Raw genomic sequence first — 13,105 nt, forward strand, 5'->3', positions numbered from 1 at the left:
GAAAACTGATATGCATGGAAACTTGGATACTTATAAAGCAAGACTTGTAGCTAAGGGTTTCACTCAAACTCAAGGGGTTGATTATGATGAAACTTTTTCGCCTGTGGCAATGCTTAAGTCTATTAGGATATTATTTGCCATAGCTGCACATTATGATTATGAAATTTGGCAAATGGATGTCAAGACCGCTTTCCTAAATGGATATCTTGAGGAAGATGTCTATATGGTTCAGCCTGAAGGTTTTGTCGATCCAAAACATCCTAATAAAGTATGCAAGTTAAAGAAATCAATCTATGGATTGAAACAAGCATCTAGAACTTGGAATCATCGTTTTGATGAAGAAATCAAAAGTTTTGGGTTCATCAAAAACGCTGATGAGGCTTGTGTGTATAAGAAGGCTAGTGGGAGTATAATTACCTTCTTAGTATTGTATGTCGATGACATCCTACTATTTGGAAATGACATTCCAACCATGGAAAGCGTTAAGGCTTGGCTTGGAAGTAGATTTTCCATCAAGGATCTTGGTGAAGCTGCCTATATTTTGGGAATAAAGATCTATAGGGATAGGTCAAGGCGCTTGATAGGTTTGAACCAAAGTACATACATTGATAAGATCTTGAAAAGGTTCAAGATGGAAAACTCCAAGAAAGGTTTTGTACCTATTCAAAGAGGGACCATATTGAGTTCAGCTCAATGTCCAAGCTCAAAGGGTGAGCAAGAGATGATGAAACAAATCCCATATGCTTCTGCTATAGGATCCATCATGTATGCGATGATATGTACTAGACCGGATGTGTCATGCGCTTTGAGCATGACAAGCAGATACCAACAGAATCCAGGAAACAGTCATTGGATGGCTGTTAAGAGCATATTGAAATACCTTAGGAGAACTAAGGATATGTTTCTGATATATGGATCTGGTGAGGAGGAACTCGCTATAAAAGGTTACACGGATGCGAGCTTCCAAACTGATCGAGATGATTCTCGATCACAATCTGGGTATGTGTTCACTCTTAATGGAGGAGCTGTCTCTTGGAAGAGCTCAAAACAGGAAGTGGTAGCATTGTCCACTACAGAATCAGAATACATCGCCGCTTCATTGGCAGCTCAGGAAGCTGCATGGTTGAAGAAATTCATTACTGATCTAGGGGTAGTCTCTTCCATTCAAGACCCCCTAGAAATCTTTTGTGACAACGAGGGTGCGATTGCACAAATCAAGGAACCTCGTTCGCACCAAAAGACAAGGCACATAGAGCGGAGATTCAACTACATAAGGGATGAAGTTGAAAAAGGAAAGATATGTATTCGCAAAGTTGGAACTGATCAAAATCTTGCGGATCCATTCACGAAGCTCCTAGAAAGACCGAAACATGAGCGTCATGCGAGTGGCTTAGGACTTCGATATTCTAGTAATTGGATTTGATCTATTTTGTATTAAAGTTTAAAAGACTTTTGTAATTTAACTCTTTTATATGATTATGGAATCTTGAGTTAAATTCTAATTTTGCATGTTTAATCCATGAATAAGTTATCTTATTCTAAAAGTCCGTAGTCAATCACATTTGTGGGAACAAATATGAAGCAAGACTATTATGAACTAGGATTGGTGGATATTCATAAGGAATGAATATGGAGCATAGGTTTGCTGCCAAAGTTCATAGATATTTGTGGGATACAAATATTGGACTGACCCGCTCTCAATATTACTACATGGAGTCGATTGACTTGATCATTAGTAATCTTGAGTAAAGGAGAATTTCATATTATCCTTAGACCTGAGATGTATATTGGGTCTTGATTTTCACCAAGTATTACACTTTGACTCTCCCCTTCGCTATTCATAAAAGATGGTACATAAGGATGAGCTCAGGTGGAGTATAAAAGTGATAGTGAGAGGCGTATACAGTCAAGATGGAATTTGTTCCTCTTATGTGTTGAGAGTTTAGATGTCTAAGGCCTGATAAAGTTGAATTGTAAAGGGAATGATCGCCTATGTCTCTTAGATCCAACATGACATCTAGTAACAAAGGGATATAATGATAGATTCACCTAAATCATATCAAGTAAGGGACTTGAAGGGATGATGTTATTGAATGGCACTTCGTCAAACACATTAGGGGTGGTGAACTGTTGTTAGGCGGTATTCACCACTTGCATTAATTTTCTATGTATCTCGTGCAAGTGGGAGATTGTTGGAATTACGTATGCCCGAGACACATACTTAAACTAATGTGGCTAACTGTGTTTGATCCAAGTCGGGTCATACCCAATAACAAGCTAGACAACACCAAATGTATTCTTTTAGTGATTTGATCATTTAAACGAATACCGAACACTACGTGTTTAGAAAATTGGTTTTCTAAACAAACACACTTGAGGATTTAAATAAATTATCTGGATAATTTGTTTATATAAATAAATTATTTAATTGGTTAAATAATTACATAAATGTATGCACAATTTTATAAAAGTGAGTTTTATAAAATAAATGGAGGTGTTTTAAATGGTTAAAACAAAACACAAAAAAAAAAAAAAAAAAAAAAAAACAAAACCGGCCACCCCATGTGGGTGGAGGGTTTGGTCCCATCCAAACTTTTGTCCTTTTGTGTTGACCACCTTTTATTAATAACCATTCACAAGACATGCATTTTGGTTCTTGTCTCATTTTTGAATTTCAAGTAATCAAAAACATCCTCTCTTTCTCCCTCTAAAAACTCACGGCCACTTTGGCCAATTTTGGGGAGTTTTGTGAGCTTCATATAGTGTTCAATTCCTAGCATAAAGTTGGTGTTGTTGCTACAAAGCTTGGGGTATACAAAGCTTGAGGGTTTCTCCTTTGCAACCTTGCCATTTGAAGACATCATCTTCTTCATCCATCTACATCTTCTTATAAGGTATAAGAAGGTACCATTTACATTTTGTAAGCATATTGTTCTTGTAATATTGATCCTTGTTCTTTGGGTTTTAGTTTTAACATAATGGTATGTTCATAACAAGTTTGAAAATCTAAGCTTCCGTTGCGTTTTCATGTTAAATATGGTTAACTTGAACTTTGATAATCTTGTATAAAACCCAACAGTAACAAGCAAGCAAGTAATCACGTGTTCAATCAATTAACAAAGACAAATCACACCAGGGAATCCAAGTAATTAACCTAACAGCAAACTCATGCAACTTAACAGATTAACAATCACTGATTAACACCGATTGACTAACTAGACAAACCTTAGGCATCAACGCTTACTAACACACGGCACTGGTTATCAAACAGTCCCTGCCAGTGTGACTCAACTAAGGGAAAGCGTATGCTTCATCACATTCAACTAATCAAAACAATCCTGTAAGCAATTATCATAGCAACTGACACAATAATCGTTCTGATCGAAATAAACCTAAACCGACTGAGTGCACAATAATACTAGACATCAATACTCATAGATTAATCAAAGATCATTACAATCAATTCATTCTAAATACATGAGAAAAACTGAAAGATACAATAGTCTACATCCCGGGTATGACTCGAAGAAACTAGCCGCGCATCGGCGTCTCTCGGGCCTCGGTTATGATCTGGTAGGCCATGTAGGACACTTAGAGATGATTGGGGATGATCGGGACTTGCTCTTCTGCTCTGGAAATCGCCTGGAAGGTGAATAATGGCGTCTACGATCGTCAAAACTAATATAACATGCAAACCCTAACTTTCCCTTCTGTGCGCGATGGTCCCCTCCTCTAGTCCATCGCGCTACGCGATGGACCAAAAGTCAAAGCATCATTAAATCAAGGGCATCGCGTGATGCCCTGCCTCCCACACCCATCGCGCTACGCGATGGGTCACTTCAGTCAACAAGTCCACATGAGTGCCTCGGTAAGCGTGCTGGACATCCCGGGTCTTCATTCCATGCTCGTACAGGTCCAAATTAAGCGCGTTAAGTACCTGTGACCTGAAACACAATAAACATGTATGAAGTACCATAGTTCTTAAACTTAACGAGTAAAACGGGTAAGTTAGCACACATAAATATGTACAAATAAACCGAACATCAGAAGAGGAGGAGATCGAGTTCGATGGGGAAATCTTGGAAGAATTAGGGGCAGGATTCTTGTAGAAAAACCAAGATATTTTGCTAAATCTCAGGAAGCAATAAGAAAGGGAAGCAACGATTCAGTCGGTGCAGACAAACTTGTTCAATACAACTTTGGTGCGAAAGGCAAAGCCACGACAAGCATGTTGAACGCAACACCAACAAGAAATGAAACAACGATAAGGTCAGATAACCCTATCTCTTCAAATATCATAACTAGCACAACATTTAATCCTATTTTCAATGCAAACAAACATACAAATGCCAACACAACCGAATATGACTTTCATATACCCGAATATCCAAAATCCTATGTTCGTACTCAGCCTCCATTCCAAACCCCTTACCCACCATATTTCGGTGGACAATGGCCATCAGGACCACAAACAACACATCCGTTTGTCTGGAACCCAGGTGTAAGGCCAAAAGCCATCATACCTCCATTTACCCATAATCGGAGTTTACTAGGTTCTGCTAAGCATCATTGATTTTTATTTATATCTCTACAAGAATTTCAAGAGCTCTACGGAGAATGTATAGATAGAATAAACAATATGGTTGAATAAGAAGGTTTAAGTGAAGATCTGTATGATGCTTAATGTATGAATTTGAAGAGGCAGCTAATTGCAATGAAAGAGAACAGCAATGACTATATTAGATTGGTGATGAAAGAGCATTAGATCACAGTTTTGAACTTTTGGATGAGTTAAAAATAGCATATGGTGATATCTTATCAACTTTGAAGAGTCATGTCAAAGAAGTGATGAGAGAACACCTCCCAAAAGCATATGAAGAGTTAAAAGCTTTAACTGTTGAAGTTGAAAGACAAAAACTGAAAATTTTGCCAAGAAAAACATTCGAAGATCTGAACAAAATCAATGATGAAATTTTTGGTTTGGAGTTGGAAGCAAGGTGAAAAATCATGTTGGTAGTCTTCAATCGTCGATAGGTTACATAAGACATGTAATGGAAGATCTGATCAACACCACTACGTCAATATATCAAGCTTGGTGGGTCTTCAATGGAATGAAATTGAAAGGGATTGTTGATTTGAGGAGTATTTAAAGGCAAACTTTTGGTGAATAAGAATTTGAAGTATGGCTAATGACAAGTCAACGTCGGTCGATTGTTAAGAGGTGCAATAACATGAAAAAGCAGTGGATATGAGTAAGCTTTTGAATTCACTTTGTTTAAGGTTTTTATAAAGAAAGAAATCTCTTACATGTGGTTGTTATTTTGAATCTTGCTTTAAATACTTATTCTATTATGCTACTACTGTTATTATAAGACTTACGAAATTTGAAAAAAAATGTGTGCTTGTGTGGTGTAGGTGTAGCACCCCAGTAATAGCATCTACACCAATGCTAGAGAATCGTTACAGAAGAAATAAGAGAAACATATATACACTAAAGAGAATTGTTATCGAACAAATTTATTTTTGTCCGTGTTAGGTTCATTTATCAAACGGAAGAACATAAACGAATTTCTCACCGAACGGACAACGTACAAGTCCAAGTCCATGTTAGAAGGTGATTGATGGATGAAATCGATACGTATTTGTAAATTGTAATATTGCATGGCGGTTGTGACTGGGTTGGGTCAGGTCGGTGGGGGTTTTAGGATTAAGTCCCCTTAAGTTTACCTACTTTAACGGCAACTTATATCATTAAACGGTAACCGGTTTGAGTGGAAAATCCTTAACCTATGTAACCAGTTTGGTTCAGTTATTAGCTGGTAAACTGACAATAACCTATTGAAATTACCTTTGTTAAAGCTAACCATATTAACTTATGTTTGGTTAAATTACAAACCGGTTTTTGTCTCTAAAGTCCAAAATGGTTCTTAACCATCGTATTCAATTGGTTACTAAATCGGTTAATAACCGGTTTCTACCGTATCGGTTAATAACCAGTTTTGATTTGATTTGGTTTCCAGTTTTGTTAACTGGTTAGGATTTGCATCTAAATGTGGAATAGTTGAAGATTGAATTCAAGATGCCAATGCAATTAAAAGAGAAAAAAATAATTTAAAAAATAAAATAAAAAATAAAAAAATTAAACTAGAAAAAGAGGAAAGCTTAATGGGATTTAAATTATTTAACATAAAAAAAGATGACAGGTAGTGGGTGGGCGAGTGTGTTCAAAGTCTACTCAATATACCAAGTCAATAGTTCGTTATTGAATTTTGATTTAAAAGTTATTTAATTATTAATTATTTTGATTGAAAATAAGTGCTTATTGAGCTATTTCATACTCTTCTGAAAAAAAAATGAAAAATTTCTACTTTTCAGAACTTTAAGGTGTTTACTAGGTTTTGCCTTTGCCACTAGGCTATCTACCCTAGTACTCAAAACATTCGTTTTATTAAGCATTCTTCAACACTCCTAAGCGTTCAAACTTCAAATAACTAGTTTTAGCACGCGATCACAAACACTTCTTAAGTCTGCGTTTTTCACCGAAAGAGAGGTTATATATGAATTCGCTATGAAAAAAGTTAATTTGATATAAATTATGCCACATGCTCCATAACATAAATACAATTACAAACATTTGGATTGAATCTAAGAGGCACAAGTAATTAATAAAAATGATATAACTGACACTTATATGGAAAGCAATATCTGCTTTCCCTTATTCTATATTCTCACTTTGCATACCTTTAATGAATGATTTGAGCCAACATCAATCTAGCATCTTTACTATTGGGTCTCTCTTTCGGATTATCGAGCGTACAAAAACACGCAATCTTAAGAACAAGAAGCATTTGCTCCTCGTACCCATTTCCCAACAAATTCGGATCAATCGCTTGTTTTGGATCCTCACCCGTCATCACATTCCTCAACCATTTCACCATACTCATCTCGGAAGTCCTTTGGAAAAACTCATCTGACGGAAGCTTCCCCATCACCAAATCCGCCAACAACACCCCAAAACTATACATATCGCACTTATCAGTAAATTTCAACGTTTGATGATACTCAGGTGCAATATACCCTAAAGTCCCAGCAACATTGGAACTTGTCATATGTGTGTCAGCATCCGGGATCGACTTGGCAAGCCCAAAATCAGCAATACGAGCTTCCATATCATCATCCAAAAGAACATTCGCAGGCTTTAAATCTCTATGAACAATACGAGGATTGTGACTCAAGTGAAGATACTCAAGCCCGGCTGCAACTCCTAACGCAATCCTATGTCTAGCCAACCAATCCAGTTCCCGGTTACCATCTTTAACTTGTTGCAAAATATCCTGCAAACTACCATTTTTCATAAACTCATAAACAAGGTAATGACAGTTTGGCCGCGAAATATGGGCTAGCAACGGGACTAAATTCCGATGCCTGATTTGCCCGACGGTTTCAATTTCCGACTTAATCTGTCTCATTTTCTTATTCAAAAGCTTTGTATCTTCCTCGGTAAGCTCAGCAGCATCCTTGGGAGGCTGCACTATCTTCTTTATCGCAATCGTCTTCACTTTACTTTCCGGTAATTCAGTCTTGTACACTTCACCACACCCGCCTCTTCCAATCACTTGTAACGACTCAACACCATCATCCTTCTCCAAGAACGCGAGTTCTTCCGCTTTAATAAGCTGACTAAAGATTGCCATACCCGAATCATTCTTTCTCCCTTTAATCATATTCAAAACCAACTTAAACAAAACCGAAAATATCGCCCCGCATATTATCCCAGCTACCGTCCCAGCCGCAAACCCGAGCACCCATCGTATCACTTTCTTCTTCCTATCCTTATGTTTCCGAACCGGCGCATTCGCAGGCGCCGGTGCTGGAGCCATAATATTATCCCCATTACCATTACCAGTATTATTATTATTATTATTATCATCTTTTGTAGTTTGATTTGATTCGGCGAAAATATACCGTTTGGGAACAAGCTCCAATTGGTTTAATACAGGCAATGGGCCTTCAAGAAACCCATTGCCGGAGATATTAAACACCCGGAGATTGCGAAACGACCGAATCGAAGCGGGTACTTTTCCGGTGAACATATTATCAGCTAAAGACAGTTTTTCAAGGTTCGGGAAATACTTCAAGAAATTAAGATCACCGGAGAATTTATTTCCGGCAAGATCCAAAATCCGAAGCCGAACAAGTGAAGATAACTCAACCGGAACTTGACCGAAAAATCTATTGTTTTGAAGGTTTATAATTTCAAGTTTCCGGCAGCCGGAGATTGAAACTGGGATTTGATTAACAAGGTGGTTGTTGGGTACCGAGAGTTCTTTGAGCTCTGACAGCTTTCCGATTGCCGGAGATATAGAGCCTTTTATTCTACGGTGGTTGAGGGTAATACGTGTGACACGGAGTACGGCTGTAGTGTTGAAGATCCGGTGTTGGCAGAATATTCCGGCGGTGGTGCAGATTGAGGTGGGTGTGATACCGATACCGATGCCAAGGTCGTTGTGGATTGATAAGAGAGCTTTGTGGTCGGTTGGTAAGAGGTTTGAGTTGGCTTGTGTTGATAATATGAGAGTGGTAAAGGTGAAGAAGCAGAGGTGGTACACGGTGGTCATTGCCGGAGATGGTGGGATATTATTATTATTATTGTGATTAAAAAACATCTTGTATATGTGAAAGGTGGGGTGTGGGCTTTATGTTTGAGTATTGACTGTTGACTAATTTGGTAAGCTTCCAGCAAGCTGCTACTTGTGGATTTCCTGTACTGCCCTTGTTAAAATAAGTACTTTTTTTTAGCGTATTCAGGCGTGTCGGGATTTCGGTTAAGAAAGAAACTCTTGTGAATTTTTTAACCGATTTGTTGGAAGGAAGGTCAACAGTTAGACTAAATGACATATTGGTCTTTGAACGGATGGAAGGAAAACACGTGTGTAGATCGATCAGGGTTTCATCTCTTATAGGTTTGGAGAGTAGTTTTTTCACGGCGAGTCCAGTTGCGTTAAAACTTAAAGGTTGTTTCATGAAATGTGACTAAATACAGAAAACGTGTCTTGACAACCAATGCATGGTTATACTTTTTGCGTGTGATACTTTTGGTTTCCTTGCATCTGAGGTTGTGGAGCCACTTAGTCGTGTTCAGCAGGTTATGAATAGTAATTTTTAAAAGATTTAGTTTTGCTATTCAAAAATATCTTGTGACGCAAATTTGCCCATTTACTTATCAATTTTATGCAAACACTATCTTATAATGAAATATCGTTTCATTACGTGGAAAATAAGGTCATTTTACTTCCCAGATTAGGATGTGGGGCGAACATAGTTTTTAATAAGGGTCAGGATGTCATGTGGTTTTTATATAAATAAATAATTAAATAAAACTTTATTTTTATATTATAACATTCCATGTTTTAGAAAAGTATCTATTACAATTTGGTAAACTTTCCCCCCTTTTTAAGTGAAAGTGGATATTTAAATATTTAATTGAATATTATTTTTGAAGAAAACAGATAATCGGAATATGATTAACAGCGGGTCAAGCGGACCTGATGTCATGGCCCATCTGTGCTGAATAACAAAACACTATGTAGTGTAAACTGTAAATCATTGAGATTGTTAAAAGTCAAGGTCGTCGTTGACTAGGTCCATGACAAAAATACCCTTCTCCTTTTCAATCCTAAGACATAAATTTACAATTAAACAATATCCATGGTTTTCCGGTTTTTCCCATACAAATATCGATTTCATTATCGTTTGAAATAGAGGAATTGGATTGGGTAACAAGCCGGAACATGTTCGAGTATGAGTTTGGATTAGACGGGCCGTTTACAAAAACTTTAACTGGTTTGAGTTAGAACGGATTATGACCATTATAGTTTGGGTCAAAATTAATGTGTTTGGCAATTATGAAAATCCTTTTTATTTTTGTTTTTTAAAAGGGTTAGAAAACAATTTTTAAAAGCTTCAAATTCTGACTTTTCAAAATGGTTTTTTGAAAAAACCAATAAACCAATAAGTATTTTTTAAATTCAATCCCAAATATGCTCTAACTGTTTTAGAAAAATAAATGTTTCTGCTCGTCATAATAATCAAACTATTTGAAGTATAAACCTCATAAATTCATAATGCATTTTCATTGCAATTTAAAAGTCACACTAGTCACTAGGTGAGAACTTGGTGCACTGAGAAAATTCATTTAAAACGATAAAGTGAACAAGTCAAAGATGCATAATCAGAAGTCAAAATTTCATAATCAAACATATCTTTTTCATTGCCTAAATACATAGCCAATATCAATACGTATTTGATACATACTTGATATGAAAAGTCATTTTAGCATTAATACTTCCTTATAATTATAAAATAAAAAAAAAAACATACAAAAACTTATTATAAAAAGCCAAAAGTGTCATCGGGCACAAATCCCGACCTTGTCCCAACCCTTTCTTCTCCCTTTTTTGCTCGTCACCGGCCACTAGAACCACAAGTGATATGGTTTTCTCCATTGGCGTCGCTGCATGAAAAGTCACCGTACCATGGTCACCAAAGACTTTGATCATCTCCGTCATTGATTCTCTCATTGCCTGAAAAGCCACTGTCAGGTGAAACGAAACCAATACGTATGTGTTATATTTGTTGAATTAAAAAAAAAGAATAAAATTGTCTTTTGAAAAACTAACATGAACACAAACAAACATCTATTTCAAGGGCAAAACCTACTACTCATGAACACAAACAAACATCTATTTCAAGGGCAAAACCTACTACTCATAAGTGAACAATAAGGATTAATTTTGTAACATGAGATGTTACTCTAACTTTCAATGTATTATCTTTAGTACATATTTATAATAAGCCTTTAGTACATATTTAGGGGTTGTTTGGCAACATCTGAATCAGTAAGTCTGGACCATTAAGCTGTCTGAATGGGTAAGATAATCTGAACCAGTTAGACATCTGAACCAATAAGAGCTATTTGGTTAGACATTTGAATGACTGTGCAGAATTACTACTTTACCCCTCTGCAGAATTATGTACTGAATGAAATGTATTTGTTTGATCAAAAATCTGAATGACTATATTGAATGACGGATAATTAAAATAAAGAGAATTCATAACATAATCTTCAACAAACAAACATCCAAAAAATTCATAACATAACCTTCAACAAACAAACATCCAAAAAGTTCATAACATAACCTTAAACAAAAAACATTCAAAATAATCCGTATTTCGCTTCTGCATTTTTCACCCATGGCTCACAAGCTAGTGGATTAAGAAGTAACCACACCCTCAAACAATTGAGTACATAGTTCGGGGTAAGCAAGTGGCACGGTTCTTAAGGCTTCTATATACTTGTTAGGCTGTTTGGAAAAAAAAATATTATAAAATTCTATAAGATTATTGAAATATATTAAGAACTACTATTCAGAGAGAAAATATATTATTGTTTAAAAAATACCTTCATCTCTAGTTGTCACTCTTTTTCCGACAAATTAAACATGTTTGTCACGGCATTATAAATATTGCCTGTTTTGTTTTTAAGCTTTCTCCAAGCTGAAAATCTTCCTTTTAGATAGTCATAACGGTTCCTCATTTGTTTTTGTTCCACTATGAAGTTATGTTGCATTTTTAATTTTGCCGAAATATTATTCCATGACAATGTTTTAAGGTTACCTCCCTCACGCCCATTAACGGTTAACTCGTGAATACATGCTTCAAGAAAAGTCTTCTCCACACCTTCTTGTTTCCAATTAATCCTAACCATTTTTTTGAACAATACAAGCAAATGAGTTTCCACAAAATCATGTTCATATGAATTCTATAGTCAAATCATCCAAATTTCCACTTCAAATCACATATTTTCATATTCAAGTATTCCATTTCAAATCCCATGTAGTCCACATATTTTTATTTTTTTCTATTACATCTATTCCTGAATTGAAACATGGATGCAAATACAAGAGCACATATTGTTCAGTTATTTATAAACATGGATGCAAATACAAGAGCACAAGATCGATTTACCTCGTAAGAACGGAGCAGCGGTGGTCAGGTTGGGAACGACGATGGTTGGAGCTGGGAGAAGCGGTGGTGGTGGCTGGGAGAAGCGGTGGTGGAGGCGCCGATCGACTGTGGTGGTGGCTGGAAAGAGAGGTTAGGGTTTGAAGAGGATTTGGTTTCTCACGTGATTTGGGGTAAAAGTGGGAAACAAAACATCTTTTTCATTCAGCTAAAAAATAAAGCTGGACCATTCAGACCTTAATGGTCCCATTCGGCAACTTTTTTTTTCGAACCAAACATCTATTTAGCTGACCGGTTCAGCAAAAAGTGTCTGAATGGCCCCATTCAGACACAAACAAACAGCCCCTTACAATAAGCTTTATTCAGCTTACACAATTTGTGCATTATAAATCAAGATAAAGATATACATTAGGTGAAGACGTGAAGGCATGATTGTATCCCGCCTAAGTGTCGATTATTATTGATCAATTGCTAGTCGGTACCCCATCTACTAGTTGTCAGTTAATCTCTATTTTGTTCAAAATCAATCAAACTGAATATATATATATATATATATATATATATATATATATATATATATATATATACATAACTCATGGACAAATTAAGACACCTCTTTTTTAAGTAATTTACAAGTTATAATTCATAATGCACATATTATATAGCATGTAAGATAAGGACAAATTTGTCCATTAAAAAATATGCCTATAAATAGTTACAACATTACCCTCTCAACTTTACTCAAATTTTGTAAATTTAAGAAATAGTTACAACTTTGGACCTTCATCTTTACCAATGTATTTCTTTTAAATTTAATTGTTAACCAACTTCTCACCAACGATTTTCCAGCGACCGTAACTTTTTCATATGTTTATATTATTTTAAGAAAATTACACCATAAAAATGAGCATTTTATTGTCTTTAATTTGGGTATGGTATTGCTATAGTTTATTCCAATTAAAATTAGAATGGTACGTATGGGTATTCACAATTCGGTTTTAACAGCTTCTAAGTTAAGCAATAAGTCAAACCGTCGCTTCACATTTTTCATTGAAAAGTGAAACTAAATCGTTGAAAATTC

At 36.0% G+C, this 13,105-nt stretch overlaps 1 pseudogene; it reads right to left on the reverse strand.

Moving 5' to 3' along the window:
• Nucleotides 1-6,720: 6,720 nt before the first annotated feature.
• LOC143607403 (leucine-rich repeat receptor-like serine/threonine/tyrosine-protein kinase SOBIR1 pseudogene) lies at nt 6,721-8,618 on the reverse strand (annotated as a pseudogene).
• Between the last annotated feature and the right edge of the window lie 4,487 nt (nt 8,619-13,105).

This window comes from Bidens hawaiensis, unplaced genomic scaffold, assembly GCF_021521415.1.
Source record: "Bidens hawaiensis isolate Kalapana, Puna unplaced genomic scaffold, B.hawaiensis_p1.1 tig00000237_1, whole genome shotgun sequence".
Classification (NCBI taxonomy): Eukaryota; Viridiplantae; Streptophyta; class Magnoliopsida; order Asterales; family Asteraceae; genus Bidens; species Bidens hawaiensis.